The sequence below is a fragment of the Taudactylus pleione genome, unplaced genomic scaffold (genome assembly GCF_031769625.1).
Source record: "Taudactylus pleione unplaced genomic scaffold, aTauple2 ptg000285l, whole genome shotgun sequence".
In the NCBI taxonomy this organism is placed as follows: domain Eukaryota; kingdom Metazoa; phylum Chordata; class Amphibia; order Anura; family Myobatrachidae; genus Taudactylus; species Taudactylus pleione.
This window is the reverse complement of record NW_028284687.1, coordinates 1,075,937-1,097,549: the sequence shown is the minus strand read 5'-3', so window position 1 is coordinate 1,097,549 and position 21,613 is coordinate 1,075,937. Positions and strand designations below refer to the sequence as shown.

The window sequence follows — 21,613 nt, the reverse complement described above, 5'->3', positions numbered from 1 at the left end:
ATTTGATTGTTCTTATCCATCAAGCCTTGGACTCTGAAGACCCGATGGAATCTCTGACTCCAGTGGTGTGATTTCTCAAATGGACAAAGTAACAGTCGGTCCAGTTGCCATCTATATTCCGCTTATCTGACTTCTTGAGCATGGCAGGAACCTGGTAGATGCTCTCAGGTGCCACTTTGTCTTACTTCGGTGTTCCCTTTAGAGCTAGAAAATGCGTGCAAATGAGAAATTTCCCCATGGGTAGACGCTACCCTTGCCAGACTGGTCAGAGGCTACCACCATCTTCATTCCTGACTCCACATCCTTAAAGGACACTTCAAATTGGAAATGTGAGGTTGTGGTTAAGTCCTTTGTTCGCGCAGGGGCCTCTCTTCAGCCACGGCTTGGACTAACAAGGAAGCTGAGATATGGGTGGAACAGTTGGGTTCAGGGTTGCAATACAATACATCTAGATTGGTTATGCTTCTACTTGTGGACCATACTATGGATGTTCTGGACTATATGGGAGATACCCTTATGGAAACAGATTTTTGCTTTGGCTGTTGTAGCCAGACTCTGTGGATTAAATGCTGGGATGTAGAAGCAGAATCTGTATAGACCATGGAGAGATATCTTAGGAAGAGGCTATATTCTATACCTCATTGAACTGCCACTCTGGCGTCAATTTACCACCTCTTCCAAGGGAGGAGGTCTGGCGCATGGCTTTGCATGGGGCCTTTCAGTTATTACTGCCGTCTGGACTCATCGTCCCAGTCTCTGAGGCACAATAAGGATTCAGAAATAGATTTATTCTTCTGTCCGATTTTGAATCTTTAATCCTTGAATCTGTACATGGAGTCCCTCTGTCCTGTGATCCATGCCATGAAGCAAGACAAATTTCTCCTTTCCATGGACATCAAGGACAAATACTTGCATGTCCCAATTTGGAAGAGACACCACTGCCTACTCAAATTTCCAGTGGGCAGTGCTCATTTCTAGTTGCGGGCACTTCCCTTTGGTCTAGCAATGGCTCTACGTATCTTCACAAAGATTATAGCAGTGATTGCTACACTTTTCTAGATGAAAACGATGATGGTTTTTATAAAAGCAAAGTCAGCACCTGGTCTCCAGTCTCTTCTCTAATTGACGATAGAGACTCTGAAGGGGTATGACTGGGTAGTACATTAAACCAAAGTCTCACTGGAATCAGCATATCATCCCGACAGTTGGCATGCCGGCTGTCAATAGGCATCCCGGCCATAGGTATATTAACCTCATCCCGTCTCGCTTGTACCGTTGCAACGTTTCAAGTTCTAGGGTCTCCTCCTCCCCTCATTGTTCCGGGTATTTTTGCAAGTGGGCAAGCTTTTGACCATCTTACGTAAGGTTTCAACTCTCTTGGCTTGTGCTGGAGAGTCAATTCTCTAGTGCGTGCAATTACTTGGACGTATGGTCTTTTGCTTTGAGGCATCCATTTGTGCGATTTCATTCGCCAAACAAGCTCCTTGCATATTGGTCATGGGCCGACCCTTAACTAGCAAGTCAGCTCTTCCGGATGTCTCCGGCTCTCGACAATCTCCTGTTGAACAGACTGCACCACAGCAAGGGTCACAAGAGGACTTGGACCATCATCGCAGCTGCCCTCCAAGGTTGGAGAGCAGGGACGTCTGGTCTTCTACAGGGAGTTTGGGCCAGAGACACGGTGCTGTGCTGAAGATTCCGTTCCTTCAGACTGACCCCTTCCAGTCTGATAATGCCACGGCTGTAAAGAAGTACGATCTGGCAATATCCTGAACTACAGGGTTAATCTATACGGTGAAAGAACCAGGGTTTATCAGGCAGTCCTAGTGGACGCAATGACAGTTTCTTGACGTTACCGTCTGTTATCTTATTCTGCCGGTTCCCATGATTCTACATGTCCTCAAGAAGATCAAGGCAGATAAGGTCCCAGTGATTCTGCTGGCATAGAACTAGCCAAGACGGTCGTGGTCTGCCGACATTCTGCTGGCATTCTAGCCTCCGTGGAGACTACCGCATCGGGTAGATCTGCTAAGTCAAAGTCTCTTCTTCCATTCAGACTTGCATAGCTGGCTTTAATGGTTTGGCTGTATGAAGCCATGATCCACCGGACAAAGGGGTTTTCTAACCGGATCATCCAAAAAATGATTAGGGCTAGTAAACCTGTATCTTCTAGAAACTGCCACATTGTTTGGAAGATAAACATTTCTTGTTTACGACTCTTGCCTAGCAGGATGCTGAGAAAGCTTGATTTGCTAAAGGTGCAGGTTCCGGGCTCTGTCCATCTTTTTTCAAAGAAATTTTTGTTTCCATTCTGGTAGTTTAAACGTTCTTGTGTTGCATATGTGACCGCTTCATGTTTCACCGGTGGTGCCTCAGGGCCTTAATCTGGTTCTCTCGATTTACAGAAACCACCCTTTGAGCCACTTAATTCTGTGGATATGTATCTTTTATGTTGGCCATCTCTTCTGCAAGATGAGTGGCAGAATTGGTGGCCCTCTCATGTTGGTGGCCATATTTGGTTTTCCATCAGGACCGTGCTATCCTGCGAACGGGTCCTCGTTCTCGTTTGAAGATGGCGTCCAGGTTGTCCTTAAATTATGACATTCTAATTCTGGCATTGCGCCACGATTCGGCTACAGGTAGTGAAGATCACTTCTGGATGTGGTTCGGCCTTGAGTATCTATATAGATAGATCAGCCTCATTGCGTAAGACTGACGGTGTACTGATCTTGTATGATGTCCAAAGATGTGGCTGGCCAGCAGGGAAACATTCAGTGGCCAGGTGGATCGCGGTTACTATTCGTCAGGCCTATGTCTCAGAACAGGTTCCCCTTCCTGAGTGTATTTTGTCTCATTTAACTAGGTCGTTGAGCACATATTGGGCGTCGCTGTGCCTCAGTGGAGCGGTTGGGCAAGACAGCCAACCTAGTGTTCTGTTGTAAAATTTGGTAAAATTATCAAGTTCATCGTGCTTGCAGATAGTGACGCCAGTTTTGGGCAGAAAGTTTTGCGCTGGAATGTCCCCATGGCTGGAAGTGTCCCTCAGTTAGAAGGACAGAGATATAAGGGGATTTTTGATACTCGCCGTTAAAAACATTTCTCAATCTGGTTGACGCAGTGCTGCCACCATCTTGTTGTACACTGTTATGCATTGGTTTAGTGTTGCCGTGGTAGGCTCTCCTTTTGGGTTTCAACTGTATTCCGATTTGCTCTCACCCCATATGGAGTAAGAGAAACAGATCTAACTGTGTGCGCCAATAATCCTCTCTTTACTGTTTAATCTCAATAAAATCAGACATTATTAAAGTTTTTTTTTTTGGGGGGGGGGATGATTTAGGGTGAAGAGATGATTCGTATTAAGATAGAAGATACAGAAGAAGAAAAGACGTATGTGATGGGTGATCAGCAGTGTAAGGAGGAGGAAATCCCTACAGATATCAGCACAGGTGAGTAATAAATACTTATTACAGAAGAGTCACATATTCTCCTTACTCAGTAACTACAGCAATCTCTTATCCTACACCCTCCTCTGTCAGTACAAACTAATGAGGGAAATGTATCTGCCCAGTGGGGGTGTCAGGAGCCATCAGCCCCTATTGTACTCCTGCTCTCCTCCTCACATCATGTCACTGTGTGTTACCAGCCCAGAGATCTGACCAGTCTCCTCCCCACACTCTCTGGTGTATCTCATACAACAGGAACCATCAGCCCCTATTATACTCCTGCTCTCCCCCTCACATGATGTCACTGTGTGTTACCAGCCCAGAGATCTGACCAGTCTCCTTCCCACACTCTCTGGTGTATCTCATACAACAGGAGCCATCAGCCCCTATTATACTCCTGCTCTCCCCCTCACATCATGTCACTGTGTGTTACCAGCCCAGAGATCTGACCAGTCTCCTCCCCACACTCTCTGGTGTATCTCATACATCAGGAGCCATCAGCCCCTATTATACTCCTGCTCTCCCCTCACATCATGTCACTGTGTGTTACCAGCCCAGAGATCTGACCAGTCTCCTTCCCACACTCTCTGGTGTATCTCATACAACAGGAGCCATCAGCCCCTATTATACTCCTGCTCTCCCCCTCACATCATGTCACTGTGTGTTATCAGCCCAGAGATCTGACCAGTCTCCTCCCCACACTCTCTGGTGTATCTCATACATCAGGAGCCATCAGCCCCTATTATACTCCTGCTTTCCTCCTCACATCATGTCACTGTGTATTACCAGCCCAGAGATCTGACCAGTCTCCTCCCCACACTCTCTGGTGTATCTCATACAAGGGTCGATTTTTTTTACTGATTGAGACCACTTGTGATATAACCTATGATCTTCCCTGTGCACTAATAGTAATTATATTTGTATGTACGATACGCCGTAGTTGTAGCACTCTTGTAATTGTACTTCATGCAATTTGTACACTCTACATTATTTATTATAAACTTTTATTATTTATTAACCTTTTATTTATTTGGCACCATAAGACGTCCACTATATCTTATATAGTCTCCTATCAGAAAACCGTGCAACTATAACATGATATAAAATAGTGTAAGAGTCGTATGGTACATAATCTTGTAAAACACAGGATGGAAGCCATAGGGACATTGCAGCTTATACAGTGCTGTACCCAAAAAGCAGCACTCTTAAAGCCCAAAGGTTTGTTGCCGCTGTTGGGAATAGGACGGAGGTGAGGGTATACGTGAGGGGAAGGTAAAGCACAAAAGGAAGAGGGCCCTGCTCGTGAGAGCTCGAAATGTAAAGGTGAGGGGCAGACAGACAGGGGTGACTCGGACGGGAGAGACTCTGAATGAAAAGGATAGTACAACAGGTTAAGATGAGAGCTGAAAAGCTTTGATAAGGAAGTGGGTTTTGATAGCCGGTGTTGTATAGAAGGAGAGAGTTCCAGTGGTAAGGAGCAGCACGGGCAAAGCCTCGGAGAGGGGAGTGGAAGGAGGTAATCGGTTGGGAGGAGAGGCAGCAGTCATCGGCAGAGTAAAGCGGGCAGGAGTGTGAAGGGAGATGAGGTGGGAGATTGGGTGAGGGCTTTGTAGGAGAATGTGAGGGGTTTGAACTTGGTTCGGAAGGGGAGCATGTGTAAGGGCTTGCAGGAGAGGTGGGTAGAAGCAGTAGTAGTGAGATTGGGTGGTATCTAGAGAGCGCGTCTAGTTCAAGAGTGGGTTTATTAATAATGAGACAAGGGTGTGCTTGAGTTCAGTTGGAACTGTGCCTGATGAGAGCGAGAGAGAGGTTGAAGATATGAGCGAGATAGGAACATGCAGTGGGAGAGGGGGGGAGCGGAGGAGGCGGGAGGGAGGGGATGAGGTCCAGTGAGGAGGTGGATGACGGGATTAGAGCCATGATTTCATCTCCAGATACTGGTGACAGGGAAGCCAGATGTGGCAAGATGGAGGGGGAAGGTAGTGCGAGGTTGGAGTAGAAGAGGCTTGATGGGAAGGGAGAGGTTGGGGCGATGAGGGCCTGGTGATGTCCAGATGTATGCTTTCAATATTTCATTCGATGTGGTTGGTGTAGTGAAGGGCTAATAGGGAGGTTGGAGAAGGAAGAGGGGGACGGAGAAGGGAGTTGCCAGTAGAGAAGAGACTACTCGGGTTGGAAGAGGAGCTAGGGAATTTAACATAAGACTAAGTGGAGAATATTAATTTTAAATGAAGGAAGTCCGCATGTGAGCGTAATTTGATGAGTTTTGGGGAATGGGGTCCCCAGTGAGCAGGTAAATCAGCAGATAACAGGACAGTGATCAGGTAAATCAGCAGATAACAGGACAGTGAGCAGGTAAATCAGCAGATAACAGGACAGTGATCAGGTAAATCAGCAGATAACAGGACAGTGAGCAGGTAAATCGGCAGATAACAGGACAGTGAGCAGGTAAATCAGCAGATAACAGGACAGTGAGCAGGTAAATCAGCAGATAACAGGACAGTGAGCAGGTAAATCAGCAGATAACACAGGACAGTGAGCAGGTAAATCAGCAGATAACAGGACAGTGAGCAGGTAAATCAGCAGAGGACAGTGAGCAGGTAAATCAGCAGATAACAGGACAGTGAGCAGGTAAATCAGCAGATAACAGGACAGTGAGCAGGTAAATCAACAGATAACAGGACAGCGAGCAGGTAAATCAGCAGATAACAGGAGAGTGAGCAGGTAAATCAGCAGATAACAGGAGAGTGAGCAGGTAAATCAGCAGATAACAGGACAGTGAGCAGGTAAATCAGCAGATAACAGGAGAGTGAGCAGGTATATCAGCAGAGGACAGTGAGCAGGTAAATCAGCAGATAACAGGACAGCGAGCAGGTAAATCAGCAGATAACAGGACAGCGAGCAGGTAAATCAGCAGATAACAGGACAGCGAGCAGGTAAATCAGCAGATAACACGACAGCGAGCAGGTAAATCAGCAGATAACAGGACAGCGAGCAGGTAAATCAGCAGATAACAGGACAGCGAGCAGGTAAATCAGCAGATAGCAGAGGACAGGGAGCAGGTAAATCAGCAGATAACAGGACAGTGAGCAGGTAAATCAGCAGATAACAGGACAGTGAGCAGGTAAATCAGCAGATAACAGGACAGTGAGCAGGTAAATCAGCAGATAACAGGACAGTGAGCAGGTAAATCAGCAGATAACAGGAGAGTGAGCAGGTAAATCAGCAGATAACAGGAGAGTGAGCAGGTAAATCAGCAGATAACAGAGGACAGTGAGCAGGTAAATCAGCAGATAACAGGACAGTGAGCAGGTAAATCAGCAGATAACAGGACAGTGAGCAGGTAAATCAGCAGATAACAGGACAGTGAGCAGGTAAATCAGCAGATAACAGGACAGTGAGCAGGTAAATCAGCAGATAACAGAGGACAGTGAGCAGGTAAATCAGCAGATAACAGGACAGTGAGCAGGTAAATCAGCAGATAACAGGACAGTGAGCAGGTAAATCAGCAGATAACAGAGGACAGTGAGCAGGTAAATCAGCAGATAACAGGAGAGCGAGCAGGTAAATCAGCAGATAACAGGACAGTGAGCAGGTAAATCAGCAGATAACAGGACAGTGAGCAGGTAAATCAGCAGATAACAGGACAGTGAGCAGGTAAATCAGCAGATAACAGAGGACAGTGAGCAGGTAAATCAGCAGATAACAGGACAGTGAGCAGGTAAATCAGCAGATAACAGGACAGCGAGCAGGTAAATCAGCAGATAACAGGAGAGTGAGCCGGTAAATCAGCAGATAACAGGACAGTGAGCAGGTAAATCAGCAGATAACAGGAGAGTGAGCAGGTATATCAGCAGAGGACAGTGAGCAGGTAAATCAGCAGATAACAGGACAGTGAGCAGGTAAATCAGCAGATAACAGGACAGCGAGCAGGTAATTCAGCAGAGGACAGGTCAGCGAGCAGGTAAATCAGCAGAGGACAGCGAGCAGGTAAATCAGCAGAAGACAGGACAGCGAGCAGGTAAATCAGCAGAGGACAGGACAGCGAGCAGGTAAATCAGCAGAGGACAGGACAGCGAGCAGGTAAATCAGCAGAGGACAGGACAGCGAGCAGGTAAATCAGCAGATAACAGGACAGTGAGCAGGTAAATCAGCAGATAACAGGACAGTGAGCAGGTAAATCAGCAGATAACAGGAGAGTGAGCAGGTAAATCAGCAGATAACAGGAGAGTGAGCAGGTAAATCAGCAGATAACAGGACAGTGATCAGGTAAATCGGCAGATAACAGGACAGTGAGCAGGTAAATCAGCAGATAACAGGACAGTGAGCAGGTAAATCAGCAGATAACAGGACAGTGAGCAGGTAAATCAGCAGATAACAGGACAGTGATCAGGTAAATCAGCAGATAACAGGACAGTGAGCAGGTAAATCAGCAGATAACAGGACAGTGAGCAGGTAAATCAGCAGATAACAGGACAGTGAGCAGGTAAATCAGCAGATAACAGGACAGTGAGCAGGTAAATCAGCAGAGGACAGTGAGCAGGTAAATCAGCAGATAACAGAGGACAGTGAGCAGGTAAATCAGCAGATAACAGGACAGCGAGCAGGTAAATCAGCAGATAACAGGACAGTGAGCAGGTAAATCAGCAGATAACAGGACAGTGAGCAGGTAAATCAGCAGATAACAGGACAGTGAGCAGGTAAATCAGCAGATAACAGGACAGTGAGCAGGTAAATCAGCAGATAACAGGACAGTGAGCAGGTAAATCAGCAGATAACAGGACAGTGAGCAGGTAAATCAGCAGATAACAGGACAGTGAGCAGGTAAATCAGCAGATAACAGGACAGTGAGCAGGTAAATCAGCAGATAACAGAGGACAGTGAGCAGGTAAATCAGCAGATAACAGGACAGTGAGCAGGTAAATCAGCAGATAACAGGACAGTGAGCAGGTAAATCAGCAGAGGACAGTGAGCAGGTAAATCAGCAGATAACAGAGGACAGTGAGCAGGTAAATCAGCAGATAACAGGACAGTGAGCAGGTAAATCAGCAGATAACAGGACAGTGAGCAGGTAAATCAGCAGATAACAGGACAGTGAGCAGGTAAATCAGCAGATAACAGGACAGTGAGCAGGTAAATCAGCAGATAACAGGACAGTGAGCAGGTAAATCAGCAGATAACAGGACAGTGAGCAGGTAAATCAGCAGAGGACAGTGAGCAGGTAAATCAGCAGATAACAGGACAGCGAGCAGGTAAATCAGCAGATAACAGGACAGCGAGCAGGTAAATCAGCAGATAACAGGACAGCGAGCAGGTAAATCAGCAGATAACAGGACAGTGAGCAGGTAAATCAGCAGATAACAGGACAGTGAGCAGGTAAATCAGCAGATAACAGGACAGTGAGCAGGTAAATCAGCAGATAACAGAGGACAGTGAGCAGGTAAATCAGCAGATAACAGGACAGTGAGCAGGTAAATCAGCAGATAACAGGACAGTGAGCAGGTAAATCAGCAGAGGACAGTGAGCAGGTAAATCAGCAGATAACAGAGGACAGTGAGCAGGTAAATCAGCAGATAACAGGACAGCGAGCAGGTAAATCAGCAGATAACAGGACAGCGAGCAGGTAAATCAGCAGATAACAGGAGAGTGAGCAGGTAAATCAGCAGATAACAGGACAGTGAGCAGGTAAATCAGCAGATAACAGGACAGTGAGCAGGTAAATCAGCAGATAACAGGACAGTGAGCAGGTAAATCAGCAGAGGACAGTGAGCAGGTAAATCAGCAGATAACAGAGGACAGTGAGCAGGTAAATCAGCAGATAACAGGACAGCGAGCAGGTAAATCAGCAGATAACAGGACAGCGAGCAGGTAAATCAGCAGATAACAGGACAGTGAGCAGGTAAATCAGCAGATAACAGGACAGTGAGCAGGTAAATCAGCAGATAACAGGACAGTGAGCAGGTAAATCAGCAGATAACAGAGGACAGTGAGCAGGTAAATCAGCAGATAACAGGACAGTGAGCAGGTAAATCAGCAGATAACAGGACAGTGAGCAGGTAAATCAGCAGATAACAGGACAGTGAGCAGGTAAATCAGCAGATAACAGGACAGTGAGCAGGTAAATCAGCAGATAACAGAGGACAGTGAGCAGGTAAATCAGCAGATAACAGGAGAGCGAGCAGGTAAATCAGCAGATAACAGGACAGCGAGCAGGTAAATCAGCAGATAACAGGAGAGCGAGCAGGTAAATCAGCAGATAACAGGAGAGCGAGCAGGTAAATCAGCAGATAACAGGACAGCGAGCAGGTAAATCAGCAGATAACAGGACAGCGAGCAGGTAAATCAGCAGATAACAGGACAGCGAGCAGGTAAATCAGCAGATAACAGGACAGTGAGCAGGTAAATCAGCAGAGGACAGTGAGCAGGTAAATCAGCAGATAACAGGAGAGTGAGCAGGTATATCAGCAGATAACAGGACAGTGAGCAGGTAAATCAGCAGATAACAGGACAGTGAGCAGGTAAATCAGCAGATAACAGGACAGTGAGCAGGTAAATCAGCAGATAACAGAGGACAGGGTTCGCCACACAAAGAGCCCACCAGGTAACCCTACCCTAAAGGGTCTGTGCGGCCAAGATGGCAGCCGGTGCACTGAAAGGTTTACTTCCTCCGTGCTGCTACGCCATTTTCAAAGCACTACTCGCGCTAGTTGCCATCGGATTGGGTATTTTTAAAAATATTGATCACTGCGGATGAGAAATCTTAAATTAATGTCCAAGCTAGGTGCTCATGCATGTAGGTTGATTAGCTAAAGAAACCAGGGTTGGCTCACCACCTACGGTATTGTGTGTTGGAACTGAATAAAAAGGAGCCTGCAAGCTCTGAAAGCCTATGTCTTCTGATTATCTTGAGCTGGGAGAACTTCTGTGTCATCTTGTATGGTGTGGAGTATTTAGTTTTAAAATGGAACAAAAGGACCCATCCGGTTTCTGCATCAGAAAAATATTGGAATAAAACCTCAGCCCTTCTTGATGTGTATAAGCCAGGTCAACCACTCCTGGTTTTTGTCACCCCTCTTCCACGGCACCAATTCAGTACTACGTAAGACATCACATTTGACTTGGTCCCATGGAAGAAGTGCGACTAAAAACCGGCGTGGACATAGACCAACCAAATCCAGAGCCAGGAGAACCCTGACCCATAGATTCCCGAAACAGGAGAAGGCGGGCAATCGGGATCCGCCTGCCATAATCTCAGCCACAGTAACTTCCTGGCCGGAACAGATGTACCTGAAAGTATGAAAATCACTTCCAAAGAAGCATGGCCTACATAAATGGAGGTCTGATTCGAGTTGTTCATTATTTACTCGAAAGCCTTCCCTCTAAACCCACAGTCTGTAGTGTCCCCCTGATAGGACGTAAGAGAGGTCGTCTTCTATTCTTGGTAAGTGTAGTAATTCTACCTTAGGGCTGCTTAGGTTACTGTACACACATCGCCTGATAATCACATATATACAATGTACTCAGTCACGGTGTGTCTCCTACAGGTGGACCCAGTAACAGAAATACCCCAAAGGGATGCCCCCGTCGTCTTTATTCACAGGAGAATCACAGGATCCTACAGGTGTATCAGGTAGGTGGGATTTAGGGTCTCAGTAATATACCAATGTGACTGTCACTATTTGATGTGTAGAGCAGCTGTGTGTGTCTTATACACTAATATTATACTATTATTTGTGTTCTATTTTTTGTGTTATTTAGAGTGACGATCTGTCTGATATTAAGGTAAAAGTTTTAGAGGTAGAAGAAGAGGCGGATGTGAGGGGTGATCAGCAGTGTAAGGAGGAGAAAATCCCTACAGATATCAATACAGGTGAGTAATACACATTTATTACAGAAGAGTCACATATTCTCCTTACAACAACAATCTCTTATCCTACACCTTCCTCTGTCACTAATGTGGGAAATGTATCTGCCCAGTGGGGGAGTCAGGAGCCATCAGTCCCTATTATACTCCTGCTCTCCTCCTCACATCATGTCACTGTGTGTTACCAGCCCAGAGATCTGACCAGTCTCCTCCCCACACTCTGTGGTGTATCTCATACATCAGGAGCCATCAGCCCCTATTATACTCCTGCTCTCCCCCTCACATCATGTCACTGTGTGTTACCAGCCCAGAGATCTGACCAGTCTCCTCCCCACACTCTCTGGTGTATCTCATACATCAGGAGCCGGCAGCCCCTATTATACTCCTGCTCTCCTCCTCACATCATGTCACTGTGTTACCAGCCCAGAGATCTGACCAGTCTCCTCCCCACACTCTCTGGTGTATCTCATACATCAGGAGCCATCAGCCCCTATTATACTCCTGCTCTCCTCCTCACATCATGTCACTGTGTGTTACCAGCCCAGAGATCTGACCAGTCTCCTCCCCACACTCTCTGGTATATCTCATACATCAGGAGCCATCAGCCGTTATTACTTAGTAGTGATACATCCTCTCAGTTGTATATGAAACAAGCTGTATATTAGCCGTACACTTATGTATTATAGTACATGTAGAGTGATGCACGTTATGGGTGTGTGTGTGTGATGTGACGTGAAGGTCTCAGGGTGTGAGATTACACCTCTGTCCTGATATTTCTTCTTCAGGGTCCATAGGGATCCACAGGGATACCATGGGGACATTATGGTTGGAGAGATCCAGACACTACACAGTTAAATCTTCAGCTCCCAGGATGCCTCGGGTCCTCCTCCATATATACCCTCCCCTAGCCATAGGATTTCAATTGTTTGGTGCGGCAGGATCAAGACGCACCTTTGTAACTGGACTGCTCAGACAGTCCTCAGCTTTTATTTTATGTTTTATTTTGTACATTTCTGGGTTGGCAGCACTAAGCGTCCGAATTAAGACGCATGTACTGCGACTCCATCTACCTCCGCCGGGCCGCAGCACCAGTAACTGGGCTGGTGATTCCGGCGGGTTGCGGCTGAGCTTGCTAGCAGCAGTGCTGCGACCCGGATTGCAACCGGACGCGGTTATGGATGAGGCATGGGGGTAACCCGGATAAACGATTTTATGTGAATATAAGAATAACATCGTTGGAACCTTTCCATGCTTCTGTATGTACTAAGCGGGAGGTACCTCCTACTGTGGATGCTCATGTAACGCATTTAATCAGAAATGTTACATTGCCTATTCCGCCGGCATCTTCTCTGAGGGATTCCACAGATAGGAAAATTGAAGCATGTCTTTAAGGCAATATTTTCATCATCTGGAGCTGTTAACTTATTGAGCTATGGCTGGAGCCTGGGTAGCCAAAGCTGTTGAAGAATGGATGGGGCATTGGAAGATTCTCTACCGAATGCTACCAGAGAACGGATGTATATCTCCCACATACGGGAAGCGGCTTCTTATCTGGGAGGAGCGGCAGTAAATGCTGGAATTTTAGCTTCTACGGCATCAGCAGCTTCGTTAGTGGTACGCAGGGCCCTTTGCTTAAGATCCTGGAAAGCTGATACAGGATCAAAGGAGGAGCTGGACGTCTTACCTTTCTATAGAAAGGTACTTTTTGGAGCAGAGTTAGATAAGATAATGCTACTCTGGCAGCTTCAAAATTAGCAGGTCCGCCATCTACGGCGACCTATAAAGTCTAGGCAGGTTTCTTTTTGGTTCTTCCGTCCTCAGGGACGAGCAAGGGAACACTCTTCCTCTAGGTCGACTAGTTTTCGCAAGACAACAAGGAGACAAACTAAGAGGTCTGGCCCGGCAAGACGTCCAGCTTCTAAACCGGACAACAAACCTTCGGCCTGATGGGACAGGCCTCCTCCTGGGGGATCCCAGGGCTGGAGGCCGACTTCTTCGGTTTGCGGAATATTGGCATCAAACAACAGATGCCTGGGTCCGAGAAGTGGTTTCTCAGGGGTATGCCCTCACTTTCAGGAGGCATCCTCCCCAGAAGTTCTTCTGCATAAATCTTCCATCAGATGCAGTAATGGCCTTGGCTTTTCAGGAAGCCATTCACTCCCTGCTGCTGGTGGGGGTAGTAGTCCCGGGTCCTGTGTCGCAATAGGGAAGGGGTTATTATTCCAATCTATTTCTGGTTCAGAAACTGAATGGGGCTTATAGACCTATACTAAATCTAAAAACCCTCAACAAGTTTATCTATGTACCCAAGTTTCTTATGGAAACTCTCCTGTCAATTATTTTGGCAATGGAGCCAGGGGCTTACCTGGTTTCCCTGGATATTCAGGATGCATATTATACATTTTTACGGTTTGCTGTCCTTCAGCAGCATTACCAATATCAGACTCTACCCTTTGGCCTATCTGCGGCTCCCCGGGTATTTACCAAAATAATGGCAGTCATGATGGCCCATCTCAGGCGTAAGGGATTCAGAATTCTGCCATGTCTGGACGACCTTCTGATATTGGCACAGACTCTGGTTGTTTTACAAAGCCATCTTCAACTGACCATAGTTTGCCTATAAAAGCACAGCTGGATAATCAATTATGTATTTATTTATTACCAGTTATTTAATTATTACCAGTTAGAAAGAATCATCACTTTCTCCAACACAGCAGATGGTACATCTGGGAGCGTTGCTGGATTCTCGGACACAAACGGTGTTTCTACTAGAGAACAAGATTTTGGCGCTGTCATTATTAATATGCAAGCGAAGGGTATCCATTCTGTTAGCAATGCAGGTCCTGGGATCAATGGTTTCCACCTTCGACATGGTGGGGTATGCTCAGTTCCATTCCAGGCCTCTGCAAAAGTTGATTCTCTCCAAGTGGAACGGACAGTGTCACCTAATAAGGTCTCGGAGGATCATTCTTACTCCAGAGGTTCGTCCTCTCCTGTGGTGGCTGAGAAAGGATTATCTGAACAAAGGGCGCACATACTGATTTCCAAATTGGGTGCTTCTCACCACAGACGCCAGTCTTCGCGGATGGGTGGCAGTGACAGGGAAGATGGACAAATCAGGAAAGTCATCTGCCAAATAAACATTCTGGAACAGTGAGCAGTGTACAAGGCACTTATCATGGCACAGGACCTGCTCCAGGGCAGGCTGGGCCAGATTTAGTCCGACAATGCGACTACAGTGGCCTACCTTAATCATCAGGGAGGCACAAGAAGTTACGCAGCTATGAAAGAAGTGACAAAGGTTCTAATTTGGGCAAAACGTCATCTTCCGACCATCTCTGCAATATTCATACCGGGAGTACTCAACTGGGAAGCAGACTTCTTAATTCGCCTAGACATACACGCCAGAGAGTGGTCTCCATCCGGGAGTGTTTCACCTCCTGGTAAACAAATGGGGTCTACCAGAGATAGATCTCATGGCATCACGTCACAACCACAAGGTCCCCAGGTACGGGTCCTTAGACTCATCAGCAGCCTTCATGGGTGCACTGGCAGTAAGATGGGACTTCAAGTTGGCGTATCTCTTTCCTCCGATTTCTCTCCTTCCAAGAGTTCTCAAAATATTCAAGCAGGAAAGCGCAACAGTAATACTTGTGTCTCCGGCTTGGCCCAGACGTCATTGGTTCACCGACTTACAGAATCTGTCCGTAGCCAAGTCCGTATTCTCTTTCTCTATGGCAGGATCTGCTAACGCAGGGTACCTGCCGGCATCCGGACTTACCTCGTCTGGCTTTGACGGCGTTGCTCTTGAGTCTTCCAACTTAAGAGCAAAAGGTTTTTCTAGGTCTGTAATTGAAATGATGCTTAGGGCACGGAAGCTTACCTTTGCCTGCATCTATTACAGAGTTTGGCATTCTTTTGGTCAATGATGTTCCCATAGGATGTATGATCCTAAGGTGTTCAGGATTTCCAGGGTACTGGCTTATTTTCAGCCTGGGTAAGACAGCGGTCTGGTTACTTTGAGAGTGCTGGTTTCTGCACGGTCAGTTTGGTTCCAGAGGAAGATTGCCTCATTACCAGATGTTAGAATTTTTTTCCAAGGAATTCTGCGAATTCAGCCTCTTTTTGTTTCACCGGTAGCACCGTGGGATTTGTCTCTGGTTCTTAACGGGCTTCAAGCTTCCCCATTTGAACCTCTAGACTCTGTAGATTTTAAGTGGTTGACCGCAAAGACACTTTTTCTTCTCGCTAGCTCTTCTGCTCAGAGTCTCTGATTTCACAGCGCTTTCTTGTCGCTCTCCATTTTTTATTTTTCACCAAAGGTGGTGTCCTGTTTTCATGTAAATGAAGAAATTCCAGTTCCAGCTTTTCAGACTCCAGATCTTTTTGTAGGTGAAGCCTCTCTGGATGTAGTTCGTGCTCTCCGTATCTATGTGGAGTGTACAAACTCTGTTAGAAAATCAGATGCTCTTTTTGTATTATATGGTATTCACAAACAAGGATGGCCAGCTAATAAGCAGACTCTAGCGAGATGGCTACGCATGACTATCTCTCAGGTATAGACATAGGCTGATCTGCCTGTCCCAAGCACAGTGACAGCACATTCTACTCGGTCTGCAGGGCAATCGTGGGCATTCAGTCGTGGTGCCTCCACTGAACAGTTGTGTAAGGCAGCCGCATCGTCTTCTGTCCACACTTTTCTTAGGTTCTATGCCTTTGATACTTTTGCCTCTCATGATGCTTCCTTTGGGCGACGAGTTCTCCTTTCTGCTCAGGAGCGTCCCCCACCCTAGGGGAACTGTTTTAGGACATCCCCACGTGGATCCCTATGGGCCCTGAAGAAGAAAATTAGAGTTATGATAGACTTGCCTAGATAACTCCTTTTCTTCGAGGTCCATAGGGTCCACAGGGCACACACCCTGATGCACCTGGCTGCATGGGTAAAAATGTTTTTCTTTCGGTTACAGATTCCCTCATCTTGTTTAATAGTGTTTCTGTTGTATGATTACTCTCCCTTCTCCTCTTTTTGAGGCTTGTTAACTAAACTGAAGGCCTGCGGCTAGGGGCAGGGCATATATGTAGGAGGACTCGAGGCATCCTGGGAGCTGAAGCTTTAACTGTTTGGTGCCTGGATCTCTCCAACCATAATATCCCAATGGTATCCCTGTGGACCCTATGGACCTTGAAGAAAAGGAGTTATCTAGGTAAGTCTACCATACCTGGTGATCTTGGAGGCTCTTGAGCCCTCCGTGGGCTGCTTCTTCCACAATCGCCCTCCCTGTGATCTGGACTGTCTTCCCCTGCTGCCTCTTGAGACTGAGTGACATTAGGAGGTGCTGGGAGAGCTGGTCAGCTAATAATTTTACTGGAACCCTAAAAGGCATCTTCTCAGTTGCAGGGAGACTACCTCCTGGGGATTTGGTCACTCTGCCCCTGGAGCCCAAATTTGGGGGATAGGTCCTCCAGCAGAATCCAGAAAGTAAGTCTTGGATGGAAGTTTTTCACTATTTCCAGACTTGCAGACAGCAGAAGCCATCTCCCCAGGTGCTCTCACATACAGAGGAGTGACTATTCCCCACTGTCTATAAGGGGCAATGGTTAATGTCCAGGCTAGGTGCTCATTCATGTAGCTTGATTAGCGAAAGAAACCAGAGTTGGCTTACCACCTACGGTATTGTGTGTTGGAACTGAATAAAAAGGAGCCTGCGAGCTCTGAAAGCCTATATCTTCTGATTATCTTAAGCTGGGAGAACTTCTGTGTCATCTTGTATGGTGTGGAGTATTTGGATTTAAAATGGAACAAAAGGACCCATCCGGTTTCTGCAGCAGAAAAATATTGGAATAAAACCTCAACCCTTCTTGATGTGTATGAGCCAGGACAACCACTCCTGGATTCTGTCACCCCTCTTGCACAAATTCAGTACTACGTAAGACATCACATTTGACTTGGTCCCATGGAAGAAGTGTGACTAAAAACCGGCGTGGACATAGACCAACCAAATCCAGAGCCAGGAGAACCCTGACCCATATACAACCTTGCCAGACCGGAACCCGATATCCCGGAACAGGAGAAGGCGGGCAATCGGGATCCGCCTGCCATAATCTCAGCCACAGTAACTTCCTGACCGGAACAGACATACCTGAAAGTATGAAAATCACTTCCAGAGAAGCATGGCCTACATAAATGGAGCTCAGATTCCAGTTGTTCATTATTTACTCGAAAGCCTCCCCTCTAAACCCACAGTCTGTAGTGTCCCCCTGATAGGACGTAAGAGGGATCTTATATACTTGGTAAATATAGTAATTCTACCTTAGGGCTGCTTAGGTTACTGTACACATCAGCTGATAATCACATATATACAATGTATTCAGTCACTGTGTGTCTCCTACAGGTGGACAAAGTAACAGAAATACCCCAAAGAGATGTCCCCGTCCTCTTTATTCACAGGAGTATACAAAGGAGAATCACAGGGTCCTACAGGTGTATCAGGTAGGTGGGATTTAGGGTCTCGGCAATATACCAATGTGACTGTCACTATATGATGTGTAGAGCAGCTGTGTGTGTCTTATACACTAATATTATACTATTATTTGTGTTCTATTTTTTGTGTTATTTAGAGTGACGATCTGTCTGATATTAAGGTAAAAGTTTTAGAGGTAGAAGAAGAGACGGATGTGAGGGGTGATCAGCAGTGTAAGGAGGAGAAAATCCCTACAGATATCAGTACAGGTGAGTAATAATCACTTATTACAGGAAAGAGACATATTCTCCTTACTCAGTCACTACAACAATCTTCTCTGGTGATCTAGGAGGCTCTGGAGCCCTCCGTGGGCTGCTTGTTCCACAATCGCCCTCCCAGGGAACTGGTTTGTCTTCCACTGCAGCCTCCTGAGACTGAGTAACATTAGGAGGTGCTGGGAGAGCCGGTCCGCTAATAGTTTTACTGGAACCCTAAAAGGCACCATAGAGCCTGCCTCCTGGGGATCTGGTCACCCTGCCACTGGAGCTCAAATTTGGGGATAGGTCCTCCAGCAGAATCCAGGAAGTAAGTCTTGGAGGATGATCCTTCACTATTTCCAGACTTGCAGGCAGCAGAAGCGTAGCCATCTCCCCACTGAACATAAGGAGCAATGGTTAATGTCCAAACTAGGTGCTCATGCACATAGCTTGATTGGCTAAAGAAACCAGTGCTGGCTTACCACCTGCTGTATTGTGTGTTGGAACTGAATAAAAAGGAGCCTGCGAGCTCTGAAAGCCTATAGCCGAAAAATATTGGAATAAAACCTCAACCCTTCTGGATGTGTATGAGACAGGACAACCACTCCTGGTTTTTGTCACCCCTCTTCCACAGAACCAAATAAATCCTATGTAAGACAGGGCGTATCATTTAGTCCCATGGAAGAGGTGTGACTAAAAACCGGCGTGGAGAAAGACCAACCAGCTCCATGACATACAGTATACCCGTGCCAGGAATACTGTGACCCATAGATTCTCGACCGACCGGAACCCGATGTCCCGGAACAGGAGAAGGCGGGCAATCGGGATCCGCCTGCCATGATCGCAGCCACAGAAACTTCCTGGTCGAAACAGACGTACCTGAAAGTATGAAAATCAATTCCAAAGAAGCATGGCCTACATAAATGGAGGTCTGATTCGAGTTGTTCATTATTTACTCCAAAGCCTCCCCTCTAAACCCACAGTCTGTAGTGTCCCCCTGATAGGACGTAAGAGAGGTCTTCTTATATACTTGGTAAATGTAGTAATTCTAACTTAGGGCTGCTTAGGTTACTTGTACACACATCAGCTGATAATCACATATATACAATGTACTCAGTCACTGTGTGTCTCCTACAGGTGGACCCAGTAACAGAAGTACCCCAAGGAGATGTCCCCGTCCTCTTTATTCCCAGGAGTATACAAAGGAGAATCACAGGATCCTACAGGTGTATCAGGTAGGTGGGATTTAGGGTCTCGGCAATATACCAATGTGACTGTCACTATATGATGTGTAGAGCAGCTGTGTGTGTCTTATACACTAATATTATACTATTTGTTGTGTGTTATTTAGAGTGACGATCTGTCTGATATTAAGGTAAAAGTTTTAGAGGTAGAAGAAGATACGGATGTGAGGGGTGATCAGCAGTGTAAGGAGGAGAAAATCCCTACAGATATCAGCACAGGTGAGTAATAAACACTTACAAAAGAGTCACATATTCTCCTTACTCAGTAACTACAACAATCTCTTATCCTACACCTTCCTCTGTCACTAATGAGGGAAATGTATCTGCCCAGTGGGGGAGTCAGGAGCCATCAGCCCTTATTATACTCCTGCTCTCCTCCTCACATCATGTCACTGTGTGTTACCAGCCCAGAGATCTGACCAGTCTCCTCCCCACACTCTCTGGTGCATCTCATACATCAGGATCCATCAGCCCCTATTATACTCCTGCTCTCCTCCTCACATCATGTCACTGTGTGTTACCAGCCCAGAGATCTGACCAGTCTCCTCCCCACACTCTCTGGTGTATCTCATACATCAGGAGCCATCAGCCCCTATTATACTCCTGCTCTCCCCCTCACATCATATCACTATGTGTTACCAGCCCAGAGATCTGACCAGTCTCCTACCCACACTCTCTGGTGTATCTCATACATCAGGAGCCATCAACCCCTATTATACTCCTGCTCTCCCCCTCACATCATGTCACTGTGTGTTACCAGCCCAGAGATCTGACCAGTCTCCTCCCCACACTCTCTGGTGCATCTCATACATCAGGATCCATCAGCCACTATTATACTCCTGCTCTCCTCCTCACATCATGTCACTGTGTGTTACCAGCCCAGAGATCTGACCAGTCTCCTCCCCACACTCTCTGGTGTATCTCATACATCAGGAGCCATCAGCCCCTGTTAGACTCCTGCTCTTTCGTTTATCATCCGTCTGGGGGATGCCTTACATCTGGGTTATGTATAGTGCTAGTTGGAGTCGGACACCACCTAATTGAAACTGGCTCTAACCCCCTATATAATTACTCCCTTACCATCGTAAGCTCAGTTTTGTACTTAATGCCTTTAGAGTAAGGCACTAGCTACATACGTCCTAGCTTTTAGTTAAGTTTTATTTCTTTACTTTGATGTCTTGAATTTGGGTGTTTAATTCCTGGAGACAGACGACAAACTCTAACAGAGAGGGAGTTATATAGATTAGAGGTTTTGTGTGAACCTGGATCCCACTCTAAAGACGGCCCCTGAGAGTCAACAAACTACCATATCCCTGGGTCTATCTCCAGGCCAGACAGACATTTGAAGGGGCCGTAGGCAAAAATGTAAGATTTATTACTAAGTGTATAATTCTTGTTGCCATTATACTGCTGTCTGGCACACTGCTTTTGAGCAGATTGGCCAGGGCTTGGAATTACTCACAGGTACCGTAGAGCCGGCTTTGTCTCACATCTGCAGGAGCTGCTTCAATCCTCACAGTAGGTATCGGAGGCTGTATGGAAGTTCTGCTTCTATCATGCTCCAGAGAGGGTTACACAAGCAGCAACATGCTACTGCTTTACGAGAGAAGAGGGGCTTCGCTGAATTCGGGACGCCGCTGAGGCGCGCACAGCGGTGACGTCATCGGGTGTGGCCACAATTGGTTTCAGTGCGCGGTGGGTAATGTCACCGGGAGAAGTAATGAGTAAAACACAGCTGCACAGGTAGTCGCGCAGCAGTGACGTTATCAGGCCGGGCCGCAGACGCCGGAGGCTATGCACAAGGTGTCCTGAATTAGGACACTGCGGCCGGCCTTGTCTCCATTCCCCCTGGTAGGTTTTAATTAATTTGCAGGCTGCTGAAAGCCACAGCGGCTGAGGATCCGTTGGAAACAACAGGCACTGAGGGATTGAAGCCTGACGAGCAAATAGTGGTATAACCGGTATTTTCACTGTTATTATTATTTTCATTTATTTATATGGCGCCACAAGTGTTCCGCAGCGCCGTACATAAACAAATAGGTGACCAGTGACTTACAGTACAATACAATGCAGGACAAGGACATGGATAATATACATTGCTACATTAGTGACCATAACACCTAGATAAGCAACAGAGCAAAGCAACCAAGTGTTAGGTGCCCTAGTGGGGAGTAAGAAGAAGATTAAAGTAAGGAGAAGCACAAGAGGGGAGAGGGCCCTGCTCATAAGGGCTTACATACTAAAGGGGAGGGGCAGACAAACAGGTGTGACACAAATAGGATAGACAGCGAGGAAGGCGCATGTAGCAGCTGGTTAGGATGAGAGCTAGAAGTCTTTGATGAGG

At 46.6% G+C, this 21,613-nt stretch overlaps 1 pseudogene across 1 annotated transcript in view; it reads left to right on the top strand.

Annotated features, from left to right (window-relative positions):
- The window catches only part of LOC148512035 (uncharacterized), a 41,779-nt pseudogene that overhangs the window by 6,467 nt on the left and 13,699 nt on the right, over positions 1-21,613 (top strand). The window contains exons 5-11 of the transcript XR_015880200.1: positions 3,338-3,446; positions 10,988-11,073; positions 11,202-11,313; positions 17,700-17,797; positions 17,926-18,037; positions 19,163-19,260; positions 19,377-19,488. The product of XR_015880200.1 is annotated as an uncharacterized LOC148512035 (transcript). The remainder of the gene's footprint in view (positions 1-3,337; positions 3,447-10,987; positions 11,074-11,201; positions 11,314-17,699; positions 17,798-17,925; positions 18,038-19,162; positions 19,261-19,376; positions 19,489-21,613) is intronic.